Raw genomic sequence first — 8,715 nt, forward strand, 5'->3', positions numbered from 1 at the left:
TCATTTAATTCTTAATATATAAAACAACAATAATCATAGTTGTCATTATACATTTAGAAATTAATATTTCCTGAACAAAGTGAAACAAAAGCCATAGGACCGATTAAAACTCCAGGTTACAGAGTAGAGAAATAAGAAGGGCTGCAACCCGTTTCCCTTCTGAGATTTGTGGGAGTTCCTTAAACTTTAAGGCAATCTACCTGAAGGGAAACCTGAAGCTCAATAGAGCGTCTGTGACTGCTGGGCACAATTACACTTTCTTATCTCCCCAAGCTCCCGTCTCATCCCCACTGCCTTCAAAGCTCTCCCCATCTTGGGCAAGCCTGCTGCCTATGAATACACAACTCATGCCACCCACACCGCAGACAAAAGCCTCTAGTATCCCCTTTAGGAAGAAGATCATTAGTGCAATGTTTTCATGCAACTTGATTATTCCCTCAGATCAAAGTGCATTTCTGTTTTCATAACCAAAGGACTGTCCTTGATATTCTTACCATGGTGGACAGAAAATATGCAGTGAGGCCAGGAAAAAGTTTGATAATTGTAATTCCAAGGATATTATTTCTTTAATTATTATTATTAGAAGTATAATTATTTTCTGGAATACTGTGTTTCCAGATGGATTATTCTTTCTCAAATACTTTAATTTTTAGTTCATCAACTTTTTCACTTTTAGTAGGTCTTATTACCACCATGCAGGGGAAATAGGATGGAGAGGGAAACTAGATTAATGACTGAATTATTGTTTTATATTAAACCCCCAAATCCTTTAGGCAAAGTTATCAAAAGCACAGGACCAAATTAACATGTAATGTATTTTTTTCTTCCTCATCTAATATCAATGTCTTTTTCTTTTAGTCACTGTTATTCTATACTAGCAAATTCTGAATCAGTAAATGAAAAAGTAGATTCCTTTCTCCTAATCATATGAAACATAATTAGATGTTAGGAAGAAAATTCTTACATTATTTTTAAAAGATATAAAAGAGGAAAACACAATTTTGCTAGCATGAGTAGTTTTATTTATTGGGACACATTTGTTGAATTAACCTCTTCTTTTAATGGGCACAATAATTTTCAGTTGGATTATTAGATTGCTTTTGTATTAAGAAGTCCCTTTCTGAATGGAGAAGAATTTAAAATGATATTTTTTTTTCCACCCAGTAATGACCCCAGTGCAGGGAAGAGCAAAGCAACAGACACTATGTGTCATTCCTCCTCTCCCACTCCCCGAACACATTCCTGAAGCTCTGTGGCTTATGACACCCTCTGACATGTATGTCCAGGCTGCTCCACCTCTTGCTGAGTCAAACTTCAGGCATCTGCACGGTTACAGAGTTAACGCCTGTATTAGTCTATTCTCACACTGCTACTAAAGACATACCCAAGACTGGGTAATTTATAGGCCTCACAATCATGGCAGAAGGCAAAGGAGGAGCAAAGTCATGCCTTACATTGCAGCAGTCAAGAGAGTGTGTGCAGGGGAACTCCTCTTTATCGGATCTCATTTGACTTATTCACTATCATGAGAAGAGCATGGGAAAAACCCGTCCCCATAATTCAATTACCTCACACTAGGTCCCTCCCACAACATGTGGGTATTATTACAATTCAAGGTGAGACTTGGGTAGGAACTCAGGGCCAAACCATATCAACACCTTAGTTTTAAGGAAAGATACAGAGATTATCACTTCATCACTTCATCAGAAGCGGGATCGACAACATCACATCTCAAAACCCCAGCCCTGGAAGCCCAGAAGGGGAGAGACCTCTGAACCAACAGCTGCTCCCTACCTGTCTTGGTCATTCAAAATACTTGCTTAACTTCTTTTCCCTCTACTTTAAACAAGCATAAGAAGACCACAGTCCAGTCCTGGAAGAATGTTCCTGGTTCCTGCTAAATATCCTTTCCTTCAAGCCAGGTTTATAATTGCAAACCCGAAGGTGTATTATGGCAGGAGCATCTGCATTTTCCTGATAAAGTACAATTTTTCATTTCTCTCAGGTTTTATCATCCTTGGAGGTGGGAAAGTGCTGACAATGCAAGCTGATGACTAGAGGTGCTGACTCTCTAAGTGCTATTTTTCAGAAGCAAAGAAGACAGAGGTCTAGGAGTGAAAAATGTGATGAGGAAGAGCATATGGTCATGGCAAATGATTTGGAGACTAGGGAAGGAAGGAAGGCTTCAAGATAAACCAATATATCTCTATCTAACCAAAGAGAAAGATGAAAATGTTTTCCCATTGTGTCTACATTGCTAGGAAAGTCTTGGTGTTTACATCTGTGTCTAAGTTAGAGTACTACACTAGCATTGTTGCTACTACTACTATAAGCATAAAATAATAGTAGCTTTCATTTACAGAATATTGATTGGTAGATCAGGTTCTTTACGTGTATCATCTCAGTAATCTTCACCCATCGCTATGATATAAGGATGACCCATTCCCTGTTTTTCAAGAAATGGGCCCAGAAAGATTCAGTAACTTCCCAAAGGCCAAAAAGCAAGTAAGTGACAGGGCTAGGATCCAACATTACAACTGTCTGAGTTCAAGTCCACTATATGGTGCCGCCCAGGCTTAGTATCAACAGTATCACCAAACATTATGTAACACTTTGTCCTTCAGGCTCTGAAAGGCAAAAGAGAATGCGAACCAACTAACAGACCTATCCTCTGTCTGAAACTTGCCACTATTGAATGAACATCAATGTCTTATTCATTTGTTATGGTCAAACCCTCTAAAGGTGGCCTGCTTATGACTATGGTAATTAAACCTTCAGTCAAGACTTATAGACTTCATTTAACACCAAACGTCTTTGTCTGGCTATGGCTGAATTACAAAGAACTGCCAGGCTTCCCTGTGATTTCTAACAGTTCAGCCAGTCCTATAAAGGCAGTAGGAGTCTGAGTGTAAAAATCTCTCTCCTCCAAGATTTTAATAGTGGCATTGAAATTACAACCCCAGGCACAACCCACTCAAAGACATGAAAACCTGCTTCTCTTTCCCTGTGCTCTCTTTAACAAAAGAGATAAACCAAAGTAAAAACAAAAGAGTTTCATCAAATCACGAGTGAATAAGCCAAGTAATTACTTTTTGGAGAGCAGAATATGGCAAGTTGTGGGCACAATAGTCACGTAATGTATTTTTCAAAGTTTAAAGTTCTAGGTTATGTCTATTTTTTAGGGGCATATATTTCAAGTTAAGAGCAAGTAGCAAATATTTTGAGCACTCATTATGTGCAAGAAGCTGCACTAGTTTCAGTGAGAAACACAAAGCATAAAATTGTGTTTCCTCCTTCCTATATTTTTCATTTAGTTTTGAATTAATTGAAACAAACATTCCATTGATTTTACCCAAATAAGTCACCTTCATCAAAAAGTATTATTAAAATCCAAATTTAAGTGTATGTGTTAGAGCAAGAAAATAGAAATTGCTTCATCTTTAATAGCTTTAAGATATGGGGGCAGGCAAAGATTTCTTAGCTAGGACCCGGAAAACTTTAGCCAGAAAAGAAAAGAGTAATAAATCAGTCTTTATCAAAATTTAAAACTTTTGTCTATCAAAAGCACTATTAAGAAAATGGGTGAAATTATTTGCAGAACACATACCTGACCACAGGTTGAAACTATGAAGCATTCCCATAATTCAATAAAACAGACAAACAATCCAGTAAAAAGTAGGCAAAATATTTTAACAGAGACTTCACAAAGGAATATACAAATGGCCAGTAACAACCTGAAAAAGGACTCAACATTGTCAATCATCAGGGAAATGCAAATGAATGCCACAAGAAGATGACTACATACTCATTAAGACAAATAAAATGAAGAAGCTTGACAAAGCCAGGTGAGGATGTGGACTAGCTGGAACTCTCCTCTATTTCTGGCAGGAATGTAAAATTGTATAAGTGCTTTAGAAATGGGAGGCCTGGAGTTTCTTATAAAAGTAAGCAAATATTTAGCCTATGACCCAGCCATCTCACTTCTACATTATTTCCCTAAGCGAAATAAAAATGTAAGCCCACAAAAAATTTGCACAAGAATGTTCATAGCAGCTTTATAACAATAGCCTGACACTAGAAATAACCTGGAAATCCTTTAGTAGGAGAATGGATAAACTGTGTAATATTCATATCATGAAATGCTATTTGGCAATAAAAAGATTGAAATATTGATAATGCAACATAAATAAATATCAAAACATGCTGAGTGAAAGAAAAGTTACAAAAAAGAACGTATATTTATTTTCTCATTTATAATAAGTTCTAGAGCTTAAGCCTAGTCTATAATGGAAGGAAATAAGGAGAGCAGTTGCCTCTGTGACAGTGGTAGAGGGGATTGATTGGGAAGGAGCATGAGAGAACTTTCTGGAATGATAGTACTATTCTATATTTTGATAGTGGTTTGGGTTCCATAGGTACATGCGTGTCAAAAATCAGGGAGTATGCACTTAAAATATGTTTTTCATGGTATGTAGATTGTATCTTGAAATTAAAAGACTATAAACAAATTTGAATTCTAGCTAAAAGATATTTATGCTGAAGTGTTTAATAGGAGGTAAACTACTACCTTCAATTTACATTGAAATGCAAATAAGATGAGTTGAGGGTGAATACAGGGACGGATAGATAGGTAGATCTATGAAAAAGTATTATGTGTAATGAGGAAGGAATAATGTGTGTAATGAGAAGGGAAATGTGCATAACGAGAAAGGAAAGAACAAGAAAAAGTGGTCAAGAAATAACAGCCAGAAGCACATCATTTCCTATATATTTAATCTGTCTCATTCAATTGTTACACAGCCTTTGTCATGCATTCAACAGGTATTTAATAGTTTCCGCTATGTAGCAGGCACTGTGCTAGATAAGCAAGACATTGATCAATTTCAGTAAGTCTAGAGTACAGTGGCATTCATAGATTTAATATATACAAAAATTTTAATCTGTCACTATAACACAGTATTTTCCCAGTTTCTAAACTTGGAATTGTACTAGCACTTGGAGAATGGCCAACATTAACCAATAGTACCAATAGTACTATACTGTTAAAAGCAATTAACTTTATGTTGGTATATCTATAATTATAAGTATACAATTATACTATAATTTATTATTATTAGGCAAAGAGGCAAGAAGTTTGCTTAATTGTGGTTTTGATAGAGTAGTTGGTCTATTTATGGGGGTAATGTGAGAAATATGATAAAATCATAAAAATTAAGGTATTTAGGTAACCTCATTTAATCCTACAGCTTCAACTAGTATCTATGACTCTTAAATGCATCTTTTTTGCTCAAAGCTCATTTCTAAGTTTCAGAGACTTGAAACTCATGCCCTATTAGACACTTATACCTCAAATACTTCCAGTTTAAAAGATTCAAAAATAAACTCAATATGTTCACTCTAACAGCTGCTTTGTCTTGGTAATTGTTAGTTATCCATCAAAGTCCCACACTAGAAATGAGAAAGTTAACCTAAACTCCTTCTTTATACGTATTTACTATTACACCAATAATGCCAGTCAATCTTCAGTGCTATTTACTTTACCCTCTTTAGAAGTTTATTTTAGTTTATTTTCTTATAATGAAAATAACACCTATCACAATTTGGAACATACAGAAAAACAGCAAGAAATGTAATCGTTCATTGTAGTGGGTACAATGCTGTGAGTTTCTGCTATTATTTCTAAATATAATGATTTATAGAAGGTTTCTTTTTTTCACTTTGTAAAATATAATGTAAATAATTTAGTGTTCTAGTACCCTGCTTTTTAACTTTTTAAAATGTAACATTATATCATCGTTTTCAATCATGCGTTTTGGTCTTTATAAACTCTATTTTCCAATGGCTACAAAATATATAATTATCTCATATTCCAGCTATAACCAACAATATCCAAGTTTACATCTTCTTTTTTTGCATTATTGTAAAAGTTATTTTAACAAGGCTTCTCTAAATCCTATAATCTACAATGGGGTACATTTGGCATTGATATTTAAAAATGAATATGTTACTTTCATTGTTAAAAACCTACAGTGGGACATCTGCATCTAACCAAGATGGAACAACAAGGACCTACTTTACTGTTCTGCTTGAAAAAAACTAAAAAACTGGAATATGTATGTGTGTGTGTATATATGTATGTGTATATATATGTAGGTATATATGTATATATGTGTATATATACACACATATACTTATTGTAAAATATGCATATATTATATATACATTTATAAGATACGTAAAACATTTTCAAACATTGGACATCAGACAGCACAAGACAGTTAGGCCAGAGATAGGGAAATCCGAATTAACCCTATGATTGCCTCCCTTTATTGCCTAAAGAGAGTTTCCAGGCTGTGGCACAGGATGGGGAAACCCAAGCAAAACCTGGTGTCTTACAAAAGAAAGCAGAGGGAGCTGAGAGTTCAGGGAGGTCAGGGTAACTGGGGTTTACAGAGTACAGTACTACAGAGGAGAGGGCTGCAAAGAGAGAGGACTCTGGATGTCTCTAGAGGAGCCCCATGAGTAGTTAGTGTTGTTCTGTTCAGTGTACGCATAGAAAGAAACTATCCAACGCTATGAAAAGAATGTCTGGAAGGATAAAAAGGGGAAAAATCTTGGGAGCGCACCTAGATCTAGAAAACTTATTGTTTCCATGAGCCACAGTGGAACAGGTAATAATTCACAGTGTATCAAGTAAAGTATCCCGAAATATTTTGTCTCACTAGTGGAAAACAAAATAGTAATAGAGTAAACATTAATCTGACCCTGCCTAACAAAGCAATACCCTAAAAATCAAATGTATTCATATAATTGAACCATTACCCAGAACAAAGTTCAAGAACACTTTTTATAAGAAAAATTATCCAACACCCAAAATGGTAAAAAGTACAATGTACATCATCTAGTATTAAATTACCAAACATGAAAATAAACAGAAAAATATTTCCCACATTGATAAAACCAATAAATTAAAACATGCATTATAAAAATTATAGAAATTATAGGCAGGGACATTAAAATATGTAGTATAACTATATTCCATGTGTTCAAGAAAGTAAAAAAAAAATGAACACATTAAGCAAAGAAAGCAAAGAAACAGAAGTATGAAAGATACTCAAATCTAATTTCTAGAGAGGAAAACTACAATGTCTCAGAAGAGAAAAACACTGAATGGGATTAAGAATAGATTAAAGAAAGCAACAAATAAATAATAAAAAAGAAATCAATAATACTGAAAGATGGTTCTTTGAAAAGATCAATAAAATTCATAAACTTTTAAACAGAATAATGAGTAAAACAGAGTAAACACAATAGTATTCAAAATTGGAGATGTAACATCACTATAGAGTCTACAGATATCAAAATAAGAAAATAGTATAAACAAATATACACCAAAGAAAAATCAGTAACTTGAATAAAATAGGTCAATTTATTTAAAGACAAATTGCCAAAGTCCACTCAATAAGAATAAAACAATCTAAATAGCCCTATAAGTATTAAGAAAATGAATTTTTAGTTAAAACACTTCCCATAGAAGACTCCAGTCAGGATGGCTTCAGTGGTGGTGTCAAACAAACTTTTAGTCAACCAAAATTCTAAGGAAGATAAATTTTATACAAATAGAGCATTGAAGAAGAAGGAATATTTCCCAATTTATTCTAAAAGGCCAATATCATCCTAATAGAAAAACTGGACAAAGCTACTACAAGGAAAGAAAATTGCAAACCCCCCTCTCATAAACCTATACGTAGATAAACATATGTAAAATATACGTTTTATAAATGTAGACAAAAATTTTAATATTTTAGCAAACCTACTTTAGCAATATATGAAAAGTCAAATACATCATGGTCAAATTGAATTTATCTTGGAAGAACAAGGCTAGTTCAACATTTGAAAATAAATATATTTTACCATATCAACAAGTTAAAGGGGGAGAAAACATGACTATCTCTACAGATACAGAAGAAAACATTTGGCAAAATCTTATGTCTATTCTTCATAAAACTCTCAGGCAACTAGAAAAAGAAGAGAGCTTCCTCAACCTGATAAAGGGCACTTTACATAGAATAGATCATACACCCTAGTGTTAAACTGGAAAACATAAAACTTCTGGAAAAAACACTGCAGAAAAATTGTATGACCTTGGTTTAGGCAATGACTTCTTAGATATAGTATCAAAAACACAATCCATAAAATAAAATATTGATAAACTGAACTCAACATTAAGTAATGTGTCCTCTAAAGGACACTGTCAAGAGAATGAAAAGACACAAAGTAGGAGAAAAAAAATTGCAAACACTTTTCCGATAATGGACGTGTATCGAGAATATACAAATAACTCTCTAAAATTAATAGGAAGAAAAAGAAAAGTAAATGAATTAAAGATCTGAACAGAAACCTCACCAAAGAAGATATATCAATGCCAAATAAACACAGGAAAAAATTTTCAACATCACTAGTCATTAGGAAAATATAAATTAAACAAAAATAGTATATCACTACACATTCACTAAAATAACTAAAATTTAAAAAGACTGACTATACCAAGTGTTGTGGGGGATTGTGGAGCAGCTTGAAGTCTCATACATTGCTGGAGAAACCATAAAACAAAACACTTTGGGACAGAGATTGACATTTTCTTAAATCACAAACATTTATCTATCGTTATTGCCCATCTGTTTCATTCCGAGGTATTTATCCAAGGGAAATGAA

Source organism: Theropithecus gelada, chromosome 3 (genome assembly GCF_003255815.1).
Source record: "Theropithecus gelada isolate Dixy chromosome 3, Tgel_1.0, whole genome shotgun sequence".
NCBI classification, from domain to species: Eukaryota; Metazoa; Chordata; class Mammalia; order Primates; family Cercopithecidae; genus Theropithecus; species Theropithecus gelada.